The sequence below is a fragment of the Eptesicus fuscus genome, chromosome 5 (assembly GCF_027574615.1).
Source record: "Eptesicus fuscus isolate TK198812 chromosome 5, DD_ASM_mEF_20220401, whole genome shotgun sequence".
Taxonomy (NCBI): Eukaryota; Metazoa; Chordata; class Mammalia; order Chiroptera; family Vespertilionidae; genus Eptesicus; species Eptesicus fuscus.
In genome coordinates, this window is record NC_072477.1 from 11,264,750 (window position 1) to 11,284,154 (window position 19,405).

A 19,405-nucleotide genomic window follows, 5' to 3' on the forward strand; every position below is an offset into this window, starting at 1 on the left:
GCACGGGAGCTTGGTGGGTATGCAAATCCCTGCAAAGAGTGTCAGCTGTTCTTTATAGGGGATAATAACAAGCCATTTCATAGCCCAAAGCCACCATCTCCATTGCAGGGAGAAAGACATGGGTGTGAGCAGCCAGTGCTGGACAGACGGACAAGGGCCCTTTTCTCACTGTGTTTTATCCTGGACCCTGTGGAGACCCTGTCCTTCCACAGGAGCATCCTTCCTTCAGTCTGTCCCGCCGCCACCTAGCTGATGAGTGGCAGCCTGGTTCAATGACATCTCGTCCTCAGAATACTCCCAGGCCACTCCACGTGGACAGGTTGCTTCCAGACCTCCTGGGCAGTACATTCACAGACTGCGCCTTGAGATGAGGAGTCTTCCGCAGGTGGCTGTGATCACCTGTTTGAGGTTGGCTTTTAGGACTTTCATTCTCATAAGTTAACCTTTTATTCCCACGGAGCCCAAGTTCTATGGGCTCCTGACTCTAGAGCTCTGCATACTGGACACAGAGCCCCATGCAGTTATTCTCATCCTTTTGATGTGGAGGCTGTTCTTTGCCACAGGAAGGAGGTGGAGGGAGGTGCTGGATGCTAAGGAATTAGGCCTTTGACCCTCTTCCCCTTTTATGCCATGCGCTCTCTGTTTTAAACACCTTCAGGGTTTTATCTGCCATCTTTGACTCCAGAATCTCTATCTCTAATCTCGACCTCTAGTGATGTGCTGGAGCTGGCTTGGATGTACTCACAACGGTGGATTAATAATATTTAGGAAATTTACAAGCTGCCTCTTAAATCCATTGGTAACTTGAAATCAGCCACGGCAGCCATATTCACACTATGGAAATTGGCAAATGCTACAAAGCAGGGTGTTTTCCTTTAGAGAGCAGGTTTACCAGAAGACCACAAGATTACCTCCCTCCTAAACTCCAGAATAGCCAACTGCCTAGTGGACATCTCTACATATTCTTGCTCCTGTGGCTTCACAGGATATTCCCCAAATCCATCCAGTTCTCCCCCCTCTATCTCAGGCTCTTATCTCACATTTCGCAACTGCAGCAGCTTTCTGCTAGTCTCCCTGGCTTCAAGTTTGCCTGCCTCAACCCCCTCCCTGCTGCTGCCAAAATGGTCCTTTGCAGCTGACACCCCTTGCAGGGATTTGCACACCCACCAAGCTCCCATGCAGACTCGTAGGATCCCCTGCCCTGGAAAAGATGCTGCAGGACTTGGAGGTTCCTGCCCATTGCTGTTTACAAGACTCCAGCTCATCAACGCCCACCCCACCCTCTCTACTCTGGACACTGAACTCCCCGTGCTCTGCACTGTCTACAGTGCCCGCCCTCCTGTACCCATTGGGCTCAATTTACTCCTCATTCAGACTCCGCATCCTCCCCTCCAGGAAAGCTTCCTCCAGTCAGACAAGCTCCCTCCTCTCTACTTAGTGCTCCAAAAACTCCCCGTGCATGCCCTCATTGGGCATTTCTTATATATCCTGAAATACCCATTGTATTCACCATTAGTGGACATTTGTCTTTCTTTTTGGCCACCTAACATCTGAACCTCCTTCCTGTGTGTGGATCACCCCCTATTTCTTATATGCCTTCTTCCCACTCCAGAAACAAAATGCCAGATGCTCCTTCTCCTAGTCTTCCTTTCACTAAAGTGAGGGCTCCTGCCCTAGCTGGTTTGGCTCAATGGTTAGAGCGTCAGCCTGTGGACTGATGGGTCCCAGGTTTGATTCCAGCTAAGGGCACATGCCTGGGTTGCAGGCTCGATCCCCAGTAAGGGACATGCAGGAGGCAGCCAATCAATGATTCTCTTTTATCATTGATGTTTCTATCTCTCTCTCCCTCTCCCTCTCCCTTCCTCTAAAATCAATAAAATATATTTTTTAAAAAATAAAGTGAGGACTCCTGACTGGTCTCCTTCAGTCAGATACCCTGCCCCAGGCTTGACCCAGAAAGTTGTGGCACAGAGTGGGTGCCTGCAATGCTGGTAGCTGTTCCAGTGGCCATGTCTGGGGTCCTGTGTTGGTGGTACCAGGGGTGCAAGCTGGAGACCTGACTTCAAGCTTTTGTCCTATTCTGTGCCCCACTTGGCAAGCCCTCTAATATCCTTTTAATCAATGCTGGTCCTGCTTACCTTGGCCAGACCTGGGGTCTGTGCCACCACGAGCCCTGACTATGTTCTCCCCATTGAGACTGTGAGCTTCTCAATGGCAGGAATATCTTCATTACCTTTGTATCCACAGTCCCAGCACACAGTGGGCGTTCAGTAATTGCTGCATTTGTGCATAGACTTCCAGTTATGTCCAGGCCCAACTCAAGCAGACTCTATGCATTTTAGCATTTTCATCCTTTTGCTTCCAAGGAGGCAAGAATAAGGGAAGATAATAATTCTCTGTGTCTGGCATGCACAGATGTCCCTCTGCTCAAGGAAATGTCTATCCCCATTACCTCCATTCTCCCACCCCTGGCTCCTCTGCTGGGCTGAAGGCTTTCTCTCTGCAAGATCCACTGTCAGCAGCAGCCAACAGGTAATCTCTTGCCTCGGCTACAGCATCTTCCCCCTTTCTCCTTTTACCTGGGGTAGGAAGGTTGAGATGCCCTTCCTTGCTGGCCCTGGCTAATGTATCCCATGCAATATTTATGTTCTGCACGTCCCTGAACTTCCCAAGCTGTGCTCTGTTTATGCATTCGTGAGGAGGTGCACACGATAATGTCATCTCATCAAATGGAGCTGAACCATGGCTCCATTTTAGGAGGGATTACAGGCTGCTTTTTCTTTATTTGTAAATGTGCCAGCCTTAAAAAAAAAACGCTGTGTTTTGTCAGAGACAGCTGATTAAACACCTCTGAGTGTCTGTCAGTGCAAACGGCAAGATCATTCATTTATGCTGTAAAAAGAATGGCTGGAGAAGCGTGACTTAGACTGGCGTTCCTTTCCTCATTTGGAACAAATAATGTTTACATCTTTGGGAAGAATTTTATGAAACGTCACCCCAGTGGATCAATGTTTTCCAGAGTGACATCATTGGTGTCACTTTGGCGCTCACCTATTTAAAGCCTCAGAGTGGATATTTTAGTCTTAAGCAGCAGGTGTCCTGATATGGAAAAGCTCCTAAATTGCCTTGGGTTTGAGACTCCTTTGATGTTTTGTCTCCATTGCCTTCTCTTTCTCCCTTCTCGTTTCCTAATCACCTGCCATGGTCTCACCATTTCTACACAGTTTTGAAATAAGTTCTGCATCTTGTTAATATCTTGGCCTGGATTTGGAGATCAAACTGTTGCCTCTCCTGGAGGAGTTTGCCTGGTGGGTTTGCTCTGAATGCTGGATTTCAGAGAAGTGTTAACTGGTGGCTTTTCAAACAAATAAAAAAGATAGGAGCCGACAATCTTCCTTCTGGAGGTGTAGCGGTGGCTTTTATTCAGTTGAAGTGGCACGTGTTTATACCATTTTAATTATGCATGTTTTACACCACTTAATGATAACAATTTTAATTTTAAATGTACCTCATGAATCCTTCTCTTTCAACATAGAATCCCGGTTTTTCTTACAGCATTTGTAGTAGCAGCTCCAAACACATTTCTATGGACTCCACAGTATATTCTGCTACACATAAATACACACAGAGACTAGCCAGTTTGCATCATTACTATACAGCAAACAACTCAGTGATCTCATCTGATTCTGAAGAAAACAGGAGCCTGTTTTGCATGTGAGTGAGGAAACATCTCAGACATGTCTGGAAGGACTGGCTCAGGACTGCACAGAATCTGTAAGTGGTTTTGTTCAACACACAATCACCTTGCAGGCTGTACTCAGAGCTAAGGATACCAAGAGGAATTAAATGTAACTTCTGCTTTTAAGTTCAAGGTCTAACCATTGTGAAGCTAGGAACTAAACCCCGATCTTCTGATAGCAACTCCTTATCCCTCTTTGCTGCCTCAGATCTAAGGTTGGGACCCACTCTTGGGCAAAATCATCATGTTTGAGAAATTTGCTTCTACTAAGCAAACCTACTCCCTTCTTAAATCTCCTTCCTCTTCAAACACCTAACATCCTCATGCTTTCCAAGGCTCTCTCTCAAATTTGCCTCCCAAATTCCCCGGTAGTATCCCTCCCTCCTCTCCTCACCCAAACCCAGCCTGCCTGGGTTTTACTCCTGCTATGTTGACATGAAGCTACTCAACTTTAGAATCATTTTCTGACTTTTTGACCATGACCCACAGTCACAGGGCCACTGACAGCCATAGGGTTTCTGTGAGAGAACGTTTAAAAGGTGCTTCTTCCCCAGGGGAGTCACAGTCCTGCACTGGGTTGCAAAGCTTAACACTAGCGCCCACTCTCACCCCTTTAGCCAAGCACCCCTATGCAAGACACAACCCACAGGGCAATACAGGGCAGTTGCACAGTCTGAAATGTACTTTGCATTGCCATGGGGACAGAAGGCGGTGGCACTCTAAGGAGCACTGCAGCTGCTGTCCATGGTTCTGAACAAGCACTGCTTGTGAGGACATTATGTCTACCTCTGGGCCCTGATGATTCTTGTAGAATGCTCCCACTGCCTGTAGATTTTCCTGATTTTATTTTTATTTATTTACTTATTTTTGAGAGACAAAGGGAGGGAGGGAGAGAAACATCAATGTGTTATTCCATTTATTTATGCATTCATTGATTGATTCTTATATGTGTCCTGACCAGTGATTGAACCCACGACCTTGGTGTATCAGGATGATGCTCTAACCAACTGAACTACCTGGTTGTGACTTATTTTTCATCTTGATGAAAAGTTTGTCCCTTTTTTAAAAACCTTTGAATAATAATTTCCCCCCCCCCTTTATTTTATTCTATCACCATTTATTCCTCCTATATCCTCTTCTACATGCCCCCTCCATTCAACACACAATCACCATATTTTCCTTTTTACTCTGTCACAATATGAACAGGATCCATGACTATGAGATGCAATTTATGAAGAAGCGTGGATTTAGGTGTTTGGATTTGAATGTCACACCCACCATTTGCTAGTGCGAGTTTGAGAGAGCTAGTCAGCTTTTTTCTGAACTACAATCTCTAAAAATAACAAATAGCCAATAGGTTTGCTTTGAGGATTAAATATGATAATGTATGCAAAGTGTTTGAGAGTGTGTTGCTTATAGAAAAAATTCAACAAATGTTTTACAGAAGTAATCAAAGCAATTTAAGTCATGTCACCTTTTCAATAGGACATTTCCTTGTCACCCAGAAGTGGAGAAGTATATGCTCCTTCACTACCTGTAATAGTCAGCATTGAGTCAGGAAAACAGAAACCATACTCATTCTTTTAACAGAGAACATAATATAAATTTATTGAACAGATGTTGAAGGAAGGATAGAGCTAAAAGGGAATACCGAGGTAACACAGAGATAGTAATAGCAGGAAGCAGCTACCAACCCCAAGGGCTGGAGCAACAAAGGAGAGATGTTGGGGCCTTCAGAGGCTGGAAGGTTGGAAGAGAGACACCTCTATGCTACATGATGCTATTGATACATAATAAGAAATTAATAACTGGCAATAACTTGGTAAATTATCAGTTTAGTTGACCAAGAAAGAAGAGCCTTCTATATGACTTGAAACACTATCTTTTCTATACTATGCAGTGTATCTTGTAGTACTCTATGTTACATAAGAAAAATTATTCAAAACTTGGAAAAAAGGCAAAGAATGTTACATGCACTTTAATGTCATATTGGGGACAATGTCTAATAGATACTCCCAAGGATTACCTAATTCTCTAGGAAAATGTACCTTTGTTTACTAGTAATTTGTTATTTACTATTAATTAGGGTCTAGCCTGTGCAAAGTTCAATGTTAGCTTGAGAAAGATTGATAAGTTGCAAGTAATTTTGCTCAGTAGAGATGCAAATGATCTCTGGTATAAAAGATAGCCCCAAAGATTACAGCTTTGTTGCCCTATAGAACATTTGATAATTTTATATCTAACTTAGCAGTTTTATTTCAACATTCCTTTCCTGGAAGGCTAAGTATATGTTCCTAAATATCTTGAATAAATATCTATTTGTGGATGCTCTTGGACCCAGTGCATGAATTTGTGCATGGGTCGGGTCTGGCCAGCCTCGCCAGGGGGAGGGGACATGGGTGGTTGGCCGGCCTGCCTGCTGGTCGAACTCCTGGTTGAGGGGACAATTTGCATATTAGCCTTTTATTATATAGGATATACACTGAGTGGCCAGATTATTATACATTCAGAGATCATAATAATCTGGCCACTCAGTGTATATGGAAGAATAAAGTGTATTATAAGGAACTGGCTCAGGTGACTATGGAGGCTTAGAAGTCACATGATCTGTCATCTGAAAGCTGGAGACCCAAGACAGCCAGTGGTACAGTCTGAAGGCTGGGGAGCTGGAAAGCCAGTATTGGATTCCAGTCTGAGTAGGAACACCTGTGAACCAGGGGCTCCAAGGGCAAAAGATCTATGCCCAATTAAACCAGTCATGCAGCCAGAGAGAAAAGGAGTCCTTTCTTTCTCCAGGGTTTTGTTCCATTCCAGCCCTCAGTGGATGGGATGATGCCCACCCATAAAAGAGAGGGCAATTTGCTTTACTCAGCTCATCAACTCAAATGCTAATCTCTTCTGGGAACATCCTCACAGACACACCCAGAAAAATGCTTAGCCAGATATCTGTGTGTCCCATGATCCAGTCAACTAGACACATAAAATTAACTATAAAATGAGTTTTAAAAGCTTTCACATATGTTCACTATATACTTGCATGACAATCATATTTTTAAAAATTCCATTTTGACAAGAACTAAAATGAGAGAGAATAATGTACTAGTATTTGCCCAAAGTCACACAGTTAGAAAGTAGTCGAGTCACTCAAACCTGGTTGATTCCGAAGTTCACATCATGATCTTTCAATGCCTTTACTCCAAACAAGATCTGTTTAATAGAGAAATTGTACAAGGAATTGCTGCCCAGCCCTTGCTAAAGTTTAACAAAATCTGGAATCAGCTGGAGTGATAAACCAGTCTAACATACCCAGGGTGGATTTACAAATTGAGATAGGGCAGAAAAGGTCAAGTGCTTATGTAAAACAGGGAAGATAATGAAAATGGTAATGAGACTCTGAGAAGGACCAGTAGCTATGTTGACACAGACACCAGGCTCCAGCTGTATGAGACCTGGGTATTGCTCCCCCTGGCAGACAACCACCATCCCCCCTCCCTTCCTCACCCCGTGGTGACTCCCAAGGGTCACACTGGCAGGAAAGGCAAGGCAGTTCAACTGAGCTCTCTCTGATAGATTCTTAAGGCACTTCATGCAGAGTCAAGCAGAAAGGTGCTATTTGGAAATAAAAAGAAATGGCAACAGCCATGCAGGGGGCTAAAGCAAACTTATACATTTTATTTAAAAATTTAGCACCCAGAATTTAGCTTTCAGTCAACCTTACAAATATATGAAGAATTCCCAGGTACAAGGCACTGGGGGAATCATGAAAAAAGAGGAAGAAGGAGGAGAAGGAGGAGGAGGAAGAGGAGGGAGAGAGGAGGAGGAGGGGGAGGAGAAGAAAAAGACTCTTAAAAGGAATCTTAGAGAGCTCCAGGTCTAAGATGTCAATCTTTCCTCTCAGTTATCAGTCAACACAGCAGAGAACAACAGCTATAAGGTCCTTGCACTCATGGGGCTCATCAACTAGTGAGAGACATAAGATATTGATATTATAATGATACCATTCTAATTAACCTAGTTATTAATAAACAGGAACAGAACAAAGGGAAGGCCCATAGTATAGGCATGCCATTTGGGCAGCTCTGCCAGGAAGCTGCGGTGTAACACTCCCCAGGGAAGCCAGTGGCCTATTCCCTGCAGAGCAGATCGCTGGGGAAAGGGGCTGGACATGGGGAGAACAGACACAAGCCCAGTAAAGTCTGGGTGAAATAGGGAAGGTATTTGTTTGTCAGTCACACCTGGGAGCAGGTCATTGGCCAGAGTAGGTGTGGCCACTGCAAACATGGGAAGATTTGAGATATTTAATTCCCTAAATAAAGAACTTGTCTCTCTTGGCTCCTGGCTCTCTTGGTTCTCACTCTCTTGGCTCCCCACACAGTGGACTAATGGACTGCAACTAGCCTAATGCTGAACCTAATGTTGGACTCAATTCCAACAAGGAACAGAAACTCTGGACACTGGCTTTGCTTTTAGCTCACTGAATCCCCAGCTGCACTGCTTCCAGGACTGGACTAAGGGAAATGGGACTTTGGAAACTCAGGGATGTAATTCCATGGAAATAAAACCCACTCATCCTCCCAGGGGAGTCTCAGAAAATTCTTTTTCTCAAAATATTCTAAAGACTCCACCTCTAGCACCCAGTGGGGAAGGGGATACCCCACTTCTGCTGATAACAATATTAGTACAAGATGAAATTATTATATTATTAAGATAGTATTATATATAATATGAAATTATATATCATATCATATGATATATAATATAATCATATCATAAGATATTACTATTATTCATAATACATTGTAATAGATTGATTGTATTTATATTTTATTGTTATATATTATTATACTAATACTAGAGGCCCAGTGCATGAAATTCATGCACGGCGGGAGGGGGGGTGTCCCCACAGCCCAGTCTGCACCTTCTCTAATCTGGGACCCCTCGGGGGATGTCCAGCTGCCGTACATCCCTCTCACAATCTAGGATCACTGGCTCCTAACTGCTCACCTGCCTGCCTGCCTGATTGCCCCTAACTAACCCCCTGCCAGCCTGATCACCCCTAACCGCCTCTGCCTGCTGGCCTGGTCACCCCTAACTGACCCCCCGCCAGCATGGTCACCCCCAACAGCCCCCCTCTGCTGGCCTGGTTGTCCCTAACTGCGCCCCTGCCGGCCTGGTCACCCCACTCAGCCTGTTCGGTCATCCATTTGGTTGTTTCAGATGTGATGGTCCCTGGCTCTTTATATGTATAGATAAGATATACTAAGCTCTCAGGAGTGAGTGATGATTGTTATGGAGAAAATAGAGCAAGATTAGGGGATAGAGTTATGGTGGGTTTGAGGAGCTACTAGAGCAGTCAGGAAAGACCTTTCTAAGGAACTTAATTGAGTGGAGGAGCTATTTGAAAATGTAAAGGGAAGGTTGTACCTGGCAGAAGTAACAGTAATTTCACAGGCCCGATCGAGGGAATGAATTCGGTGTTGGGAGAAGAGGAGAGACTGCCCTGGCTGGAGTGTGTTCACCAAGGGGGTGGGGAGAGGACAGGAAGTCAGTGGGGGGAGGGGCCAGGTCATGGCCCTGTCAGTGGGAGCCGGAGTTTGTTTGGATTTTATTCAAGCCTTTCATCCGGGGCCATTTGTTCTGCCCACTTAGCAAATGAGGATGCTGTGGCCTCTCATGTTTAAGCAACTTCTGCACAGCCCTACTATGTGGGCTTCTGCCCTGGCTAATGTGGAGTTCTACAAAGATGAAAAAGGAATGATGCTCACCTTCATGGGACGCGTGTGGTCCAGGAGGCTCCTCCAGTGGCCAGAGAAGCAGGAGGTCACTGCAGAGCCCGCGCTCCTGCACCTCGGCTAATGGAACCACCATCACCTGTGGCTCAGTCAGAAACCTCTTTTCAATTCAGCCACCAAGTCCTACTGACTGTACATCTTAAGAGGCCCCCATACATCCTGGCTCTTGCTCCCGTTACCAATGTCTTGGTGAAAGGATGTTTCCATTTCAGGCCTTGACCATTACGATGCCCCCGCCCCCCAAATGCTCTCCCTGCCTCTGGGCTCACCCCACCTCCAATCCAGCTTCCATACTTGGGCCTGATTAATCTTTCTAAAACACAAGTTCAGTCCTGTCTCCCCTACTTGGAAAAATAAAACATTTAGAGACTTGACATCACCGAAGATTTGTAAAGCTCAAATTTCTGTAGGTCCTTCACCCACTGTCCTCAAATCTTCTTCCTGAGCTGGTATCCTGCCTCATCTCCCCGTGCTCTTGCACATGCTGCTCCCTCTTCCTGGAAAGCCCACCTGGTGGCAGCTAATTGAACTCCTACTCATCCTTCAGGACCCAATGCCAAATGGCCTCTCCTCTTTGAAGCCTCGTGCTTTCTTTCCAGGAAAGGTTAGTTACTTTCTAGAATCTAGACTCTTGTCCATACTTATATGATAACATATTGGATAGCCTCCATGTATTTACTTCTGACATAGCGAGTCTTTGACTAGGAACACACCTCCTAGTTATTTTGTATCACCAGGCACACAGTACTTGGTGTTTGTTTAATCAATAAGTTTGGTGTTTCCCAAGCTTATGTTAGCAACAATTTTCCATGAAAATCAGTTTAGCAAGCAATGGCTTAAACATAGTTAAATTTGGGCTAATATATATAGTACGATTTCATTTGTATTTTTAAAAAATAGACATACATTTATGTGTAGAAATTTTTCTGAAAGAATAGGTGGGAAACTGTTAACAGTGTCAGCTCCGGGGAGCGAGGCTTGGGAATTCAGGGGAGAGGAGAAGAACATTTTCATTTTCTTATATCATCCTATACTATTTGATTCTTTAAAAAAAAATCAGTATATGTAATACTTTTAAATAATTTTAAAAACAATATAATACATAGCTGTATTTTTTTTAAATAACACTAGCAACACTATACCAAAATGTGAAAAATATGGCCAGCGGCATGGCGCAGTAGTTGAGCATTGACCTATGAACCAGGAGGTCATGGTTTGATTCATGGTCAGGGCACATGCCCAGGTTGTGGGCTCAATCTCCAATGTGGGGCATGCAGGAGGCAGCCAATCAATGATTCACTCTCATCATGGATGTTTCTATCTCTCTCTTCCTCTCTGAAATCAATAAAAATATTTTTTTAAAAAGAAAATAAAGTGGAAAATAGCTATTTGACATGTGGAGTGTGCTCTCTCCTGCTTGTACCACGACCCTCCCCCATCCCAGGATCCTCCTAGGAAACAGCACTTTTCCAGGCCTCGTGGGAGAATGACCTTCCCAGGTGAAGAGGACTCTAAGCGGAGCTATCTCTGGTCCATCCCCCAAACAAAGAGCTCTGAGAAGAGACCCTTCCCAAGGCAGTAGAGGATGAGTCCAATGTACAAGGAGAAGGAGAAGCTGCAGAGTCCATATGCAGAATCACAGTGATAGAGATTTAGGGCATAACTTGAATTCCTGGATCCAGCCATGCCTGATGCCCATTTCACCTAGAATTCACTCCTGTAAGCCAACAATTTCCTACACTTGCAAGGAAGCCTAAATGTTGCAATGGGAAAGAACCCGGCCTGAGAAATAGGAGACCGAGATCCTCCCTTAACCACCTCAGCTCTGCGATTCCAGGTCCTGACTGACTCCTAGGTCCACACCCTTGACCTGAGCAGCTGCTGCCTCTCCTTCAGTATGTGAGTGTCCCAAGAGACTTGTGTCTTCATCAGAGGCAACTGTGGCCACGTCTCTTCACGGACGGGTGAGTACTGGGATGGATGCTTGGTCTGACTCTGAGACCAACGTCACAACTGGTCACGTTAGGAGGGCTGCCTCTCTTCTGCTCCCTGCTGTTTCAAGAGACATTTTGACCACCAACAACAGCAAAAAAGTGAAGTGAGCGGCTGCACTTGGAAAGTGAGCCTGAGGGGTTAGAAGACCCCTGTTCCAGGGTTCACCTAGGTTGGGACCTTGGAATTTAACCCTGATTCCCAAGTCATGAAACGGTGTCTGGCCCCAGGCCTCCTGCAGTGCCTGGGCCCTGAGGTTGGATTGGACAGGTGGCTGTGGGCGGGTGGGGAAGATGGGATCCATCAGGAATGACCACATGTGCAACATAAGGTAGTCCCTGGTTTAGCTGCTCTGCTCAGCATCTGTGCTGGATGCTTTACTTCTGTTTTCTTATTTAATCCGCACAGCAGATATTGTGTCCCATTATATGGATGGAGGAAGTGAAGCTCAAAAAAGGCAAAGTTCCTTGTCCAAGGTCTTGCAGCTAGTAAATAACAAAGCCACGACCCAAAGCAGGATGGTATGGCCCCAAAGCCTCCTCTGAGTGTGGCCCCAGCTGCAGGGGCAGGATGTGTCCTTGCAGAGCCCAGGGGTTGGAGGAGAGGAGAGACAGACACAACAGTGTCAGTCTGGGAGGGGTTAGGAACATGAGCCCCAACTCAGAGAAACCGGGGGAAAGCGCAATGGCCAGAACTGGGGTCTTGGGCTCACCTGGCCCATCAGCGGGCGTGGCCACAGCCGGCCCCTGGCCTCCCTTGATGGAGCAAGGGCTGTGCTCTGGGCACTCAGCGGTGAGCACACCACCTCGGCTCACTACCCTCTTCCATCTCAAAGCCAGCATTGTGTTGCCCTCACGTCTGCTTCCCATAATCGCCTGGGAGCTGACAAACCCCTGTCCTGGCTCAGTACATCCCTGTGAAGGAAGGAAGGAATAATTATGCATTTTGACAGCCTTGTAGGAAGTATATTGCTTTCTCATCTTTGCCCAAGATTCCAAAGCACTCTCTATGTCAAAATCCACCTCCTCTCTGGGAAGAGGATTTCTCTTCTTGTGAATGCTAAGAAGAGACCTGTCCCACCCAGGGCCTTCTGTCACCAACCCTTAAGCATTCCTGCTGCAGGTTGTGGGAGGCGGGAGGGGGTTGCAGGGGAGGCATCCTATTTTTTCAGAGGCTCCGGCTGAGCTCACAGGATGACAGAAGCCTCAGGTTGGGGAGAAGGCCTTTTCAAAATGACAAGAGAAGTTCACGCAACCCACGTGCTGACACACTCATGTCCGGGACACCTGCTCTCAGGCTTCCTCCCAATTACTCCGCGTTGCTCGGTGGGAGGGTGGGAGGGGGGGAGGCCTCTAATTATACCTTCCTTGCAGCCTTTTGGTTCTGTGACTTATTTCAAGGAGGAGGAGAATGATGTTGACGTCCTACTCTCAAATAAGACACTCCTCAGAGGGCCCCTCTCTGCTCCTTTCTCCGTAAAAGCCTAGTTGTCTGGTGATGTTCTGTTCTGGTTATCAATTGCTCTGACACAAAACTTAAATAACAATCATTTTATTACGTTCATGATGGATGCAGGAACTTGGGTGGGTCTCCTGCTCGATGTAGTATTGAGCTGGTGTATGGAGGTCTAGAGGGTCCAAGAAGTCATCGCTGACCTGCCTGGGACCTTGGGGGGCATAGCTGGATCACCCTCTCTTCCCATGTGATCTCTGGGCCTCTCATGTTGTCTCTCCATCAGAACAGTCCGATATCTTACATCAGCGCTCAGGGCTCCAACAGCACAGATGCCAACCCCTCAGGCCTCGAAACCGGCACAGCATCACATATTCTGCTCTTCCTATTGGTCAAGGGAAAAGGACACAGACCCTCCTCTTAATGGGAGGAAAATCAAGACAGGTGTGGCCACCGTTAATCCTTGTCTTAGTCCATTCAGCTTTGATATAAACCCCCAACTATCTGACTCTACCCATCTTTGGTCCTGAAGGCATAATTTTTGAAAATCGCCTCTGGGCTTAAATAATAATAATAATAACCTCAGAAGAGTTTTGGAAAGGGAAGCCAATGGTAACTTATTTTTTAAATAACACCTTTCGAGATAGCAGACAATGAGTGACAACTTGTGATTTTATCAGCTGTCTCAGAAAGGGTGAAGGGGGAGACTTTCACAGGCTGGCATGTGCCTTGTCATCTCTAGCGAAGGTGATATTTCTCATGAGGAGGCAGAGGAACCAGGGCCCCCATCCACCCGCCCCCTGCCCCCTAGCCCGTTTCCCCCTCCCCACATTGGTGTGTGCCGGATTGGCTTTCTGATTTACATAACCACTGAGGCTGCCGTCCAGAGCCTCAGATGCCCCTCTCCCCCCACCCTCACTCCGCAGTTAATATGCCTGGGTCCAGGGCTAAGAAGGCTTAGGAGAGATTTTTGGATGAGTTTCATTATTTCCAGGCCAGATTAGTCGGCTGGCCCAATGAGAGCCTAAAGGCCCACTTACAGCTCCCAGCCAGGGGCTCCCTAGTAGTGATCCTCGGGGCCTCGGGGCGATCCAGAGCGGGGTCCTGCCGAGTGGGCAGCCGCACAAAGTGGGTTGCAATTGCAGGGCAGAGGGACATTGGAGGGCGTGAACGGAGATGCTGGGGTTCTGGGCACGCCCCGAGGGAGGGACGCTAATAGAACTGACGTCTTCATTGGGAACCAAGTTAACTTTTGAAGCAAAGGCTTTAAAATAGGCTTCCCCTTTCTCCTTTCTCACTATCTCCACCTCCCCCACCCCCTCACCTGACCTGAAATACGAACAGACCCGATTGGCAGCAGGTCTGCTATGCAAAACAGAATGAACCCGCTTCACGCCAAGGATGGGGTCTGTAAAGAGCACGTGGACATGTCTCAGATTATTGGCTCAACTAAAAAAAGACCGCTCCAGCAGAAGCGTGTCTCGCACGCAGTCTCTAGATCCCATGGCCCTTTAAATCTATCACCCCACAGGGAGGGAGCAGACATCCTTTTTAGGATACGTACTCAGGATTTTAATCTGTTTTCTATTTTTAACCTTTAGGAGAGACAATGAGACCCTGCCAGCTGAAAGAAGCCATTATCTTTGCTAAAGTAATTTTAGCTCTGAGTGAGCTAATTTAGCTTTCTAGGTTGTAGATGGTTTTGTTTTGTGTGTGTGTGTGTTTTTTTTTAATTCCTTGCAAATTAGAGCAGGTGCTAATAAAAAGAGTTGGGAAGCTGGGGAAATGGATCCAGTGGGTGCCAGGAAATAGGGACAGCTATGTCAATGGGGCCCCCTGAAACCACACATCACTCCTGCCGGCGGCGATCAATCCATCTGAACGACTATGTATCTTCCCCGTCACTCCTCTCCTTAATCCATCCCGTTTCATCCTGTTTGCCTTTTTTCTCTATACTTGGCTCCCATCACGCCATCCCTCTGCTTAAAAACCACAATGAACTCAGAAATAAATGCGAACTCTAAAGCAACGGTGCACGAGGTCTTCCAGCTTTCTCCTGGCTCTCGCCTGCCTTTCCAGGCCAGCGCTGTTCTTTGCAGCCAGCGGCCGTGGCCTAGTACTGCACCTGCTATGCAATCCGTTTCGTTAGTCCAGCAAATGCTAACCAGCCACTAGCTTTTGCATTTGACACACGTTTACACCTCTTCATGCTTTGCAATGGAGAATTCGGGCCATTCTCTTCATCATTCTTATTCCATCCACTTGGGAAATTGGTACTTATTCTTAAGTCTCTAACTCAAATGTCACCTCATTTCCATAGCCTCCCTCTCTCTAGTACTCCACCCACACCCCCCCCTCAAGGCAGAATTATTTTGGGTTCCCATCTCTTTCATGCATTCTTCGGCTGTAGCAGCTCCTGCATTGTATTTTTATACAGCCTTTTCTACTACAAAAAGATCATTGGGTTCCTAAGAAAATTTACTTTATCAAAATTGATTTACCAAACCAATGGAATCAGTGATAGATAAAGGAGGTTGAGGTCAGGGTGTTTGAGGCTTGCAAAACAGAGTTCGTTCTCCTGCAGGATTTTCAATAATAAAGGGGCAGTATCACAATTAGAGAATTTAATTGCAAGCTAAAATATCAAGTTGCTTGATCAAGAAAGTAAAAAAGTGAGCCCAAAACATCTCATTTGCCTCATAAGCCATACACTCATGAGTCTTCCAAACCTCAATCGTCTTGGCCTTGACCTTGCACCTTTGCTGGCAGCACAATTCATCACACACAGGAAACAAGAGCACAGAATGAACAGGTGGACGAAGGAAGAGACACACATCTGTGCCTCCTGGCCCTTGGTTCTTAGGGCCTGTCATCCTGCTCATCAAGGACTAATCCCCGGTGACAAGCCTGTTGTTTCCAATGCCAATCCCGGTAATGCAAATTGTGTTTCTTAATTCACCGACCTTATGATCAATATCCAACTCAATTATGAAAACTCTCTGCAGGGAGAGACCACTCTTTACTAATCTATTACCTTCCTTTTACTTGGGAGGACACCAAAAGCAAGGGTGGTGTCCTTGTCAACTTTGTCACCCCATAGTGCTGAGTTGATGACAAACATCCTGCCTTATTCAGATCATTAACTTTAGTCTTGTCTTTGACTGGAGCTTGCTCAGTGACCAGACTTTTTTTGAGCATGCATTGGATGCGTTCCCATCCCTCCCAGACTTCTATATACTGAATACAAGATTTTATTGTCATGAAAGAAAGAAGAGCGACTTTAATAGACAACTAGCTCTCGTATAAGTTTGGGAATTATTAGCATACAGGTTGTAATAAAAGCTCCTTGATGGATAAATCAGTGAGGAAGAGCATAGGGAGATATTAAAAAAAATAAAGTGGCCCTAGCCAGTTTGGCTCAGTGGATAGGGCGTCGGCCAGCCGACTGAAGGGTCCCGGGTTTGATTCTGGTCAAGGGCACGTACCTGGTCGGTGTGCATGCAGGAGGCATTCAATCGATGTGACTCTCTCACATTGCTGTTTCTCTCTGTCTCTCCCTCTCCCTTCGTCTCTCTCAAAAAAAAAAAAATCAATGGAAAAATATCCTTGGGTAAAGATTAACAACAACAACAACAACAAAAAGTGGTTTTCCTCCATTTTCTTTAGATTTTTAGCCCCCCAGTCTCTCTCTATCTCCTGCCAGTCTCCCCCCATAATTACCCTTAATCAATTAATCAATAAACTGAAATATTTTTGAATGAATGGTTTCAAATCTGAGATCTTATCTGCCTTTCTCTGTGCTCTCGTGTTTTCTTATTCAGCAATGGAGATTTAATGAGGATCAAATTGAATGCAATTTCAGCTCCAGCATCTCCTCCAAAGAGCCATTCTATGTAACCACACCAGCCTCTTAGCAGCTCGCCGGGCAATACTGTGGCCAACACATGGTTAGGTATTGTTTATATGCACCTGTGTCAACTCCCCAGCCCCAATGAAAAGCTCCTCAGGAGAATGAGCATAACCTGCTCATCTTGGAACCCAAGGATTGTAGGAGTAGAGTCTTTGAGCTGGCTTTGGCAACAAAGAGGAGCCTATTGGCTCATGATATAAAAACCCAGGGAAAGCAAGGCTGGGACTGGTCTTATGGGACAGACACAACCAGCAACTCAAGTTCCCCTAGGGCAGTGGTTCTCAGCCTTTCTAATGCCACAACCCTTTAATACAGTTCCTCATATTGTGGTGACCCCCAACCATAAAATTATTTTTGTTGCTACTTCATAACGGTAATTTTGCTACTGTTAATGAATCATAATGTAAATATCTGTGTTTTCCGATGGCCTTAGGCTCTACAGCAGCGGTTCTCAACCTGTGGGTCGCGACCAGGGTTGAGAACCGCTAGCAGGGTCGCCTAAGGCCATCGGAAAACACAGATATTTACATTACGATTCAATAACAGTAGCAAAATTACAGTTATGAAGTAGCAACGAAAATAATTTTATGGTTGGGGGGTCACCACAACATGAGAAACTGTATTAAAGGGTCCCGGCATTAGAAAAGTTGAGAACCACTGCTAGGGTCTACTTCTCCTCCAAGTTCCGCTTCTCACTGGGTGTTGGCCCCATTCACTATCACATCATAAATCATCTTGTTCATTTATCTGTTTATAATTTGCTTCCCTACTGCCCACCCCCATTCCCATGACGTAAACTCCGTAGAGAGGAATTACATCTGTGTTGTTCATTGCTACTTTCCCAGCACCACCCAGAAAAGTGCCTCTCTCTAAGTGGAGGTTTTGTAAAAAAATAAAAAATAAAAGTTTATGAATAAATGAATGGTTTTTTTATAAAATAGACAAGGACTCTGTCTTCATTTGCCCATCCTGAGTCCAATGACTATGTCCAAAAGTTTGAGGTACTGTGATTGGAGCTCATCTTGAGTCATGCCCTTGTGTCTGGGCAATGGGAAGAGATATAGGACCAGAAATTGGACAGAAATAAACTATTAGCAGAGAGAAGAACTCTGGCCAACACTGAAGGCAAAAGGGACCTAACAAGTAGGGACCTAAAAGGGACCTAATATAAGGTTGTCTGCATCCTGCATTCACCTTGGAAATGCGTGGGGATTGTCTCCTTGAACCTCCTGGCTTTGGAGTTCTGGTTGTTTGGACCAGCTCTGAGCAATCTGTTTAAGCCTTGAATACAGTGACAATATTCTCCTAACCCAAATTCAAATGCACAGTCTGACAAATGTGAGGACAACAAGATGGTTGCTGGTTGCTCCAGGTGTCCACTCCAAGTTAGCTGGGAGAACATTCACCATTTGAATCTTGACCCTCACCAATGGCATACACATGGAGAAGGGCCGGCATTAGCTCACCCACATCATTCCCAGCCTTGCCCGCCTCTGGTATCCAGCAGTGAGTCCAATTTCCCTCAACCATTTGGAAAAGTGGCAAATTATAGGGAACAAATGTCCCTTCCAGCAGTAGGAGACACGCTTGCCTAATGAATCAGCAGATGGCACGATTGGAGAAACCAAGGAGGAAGAACCTGGAGTTGGCTTGTCCTGATAAGCAATTGGTGCCAGAGCATCTTCCCCCCTCTCTAATCCTGCTGGGCTGGACCACATGGCTTTCCACACAAATGTAGGTCATTTAAAATGCTGTCAGCAAACTGCTGTTTATTGCCAAGACACTGGAAAACCTAGAGTGACTAGGAAAAATCACTTCCAAGCTGCTGCTTTTCACTTAAAACAGAGAATCCAGACTTTTAAAGCTGCATTCTGTACCCAGAACCACGATTATCATTCCATGTTGTCCAAGTATCCACTGCCTTTATGTGTATGTTGGGGGGTGGAAATGAAGATGGGGGGAGGGGGGAGGAGGGGAAGGAAAGACAGTGGGAGGCCCTATTTTTAAAGGCACTAATTATAATTTTGTAATTTACTCTTGAAGGTATTTAAAAACATACTCACTTATAGAAAGAATAAAAATGTCATCACTTATACCAAGATTTGAATATTAATTTGGCCCTTAGTTTGGCTGAGAAAGAAAAATATCTGTTCTACTGATTAAACTTACCATTTTGCGAAAGTACCTCTGTTTAATTCATGAAATTTAATCACGGCCATGCTGAGATTTATTGCTTCTCATTAATGCTTCCTTTGAAGATGAGTGGAAAGACCTAGGGTCGAGAGGAAAGAAAGATTCTTTCCCGAGTACTATAAGGCTTAATTTGGATTTTATTAAAGCTCATTAGTTCACTAATACAAAATTTATGACACTTTGGACAGAGAGTGGGCTGATATTTATCTTGGTTTAATCTTTGAAAAAATGATTTTTCCTCTGTAGGTAAATGATATCAATAAGTCTTATGGGGATGTTCTATATCCTTGATAGAATATTCATTAGACGCTTTCTTTTATATACTAG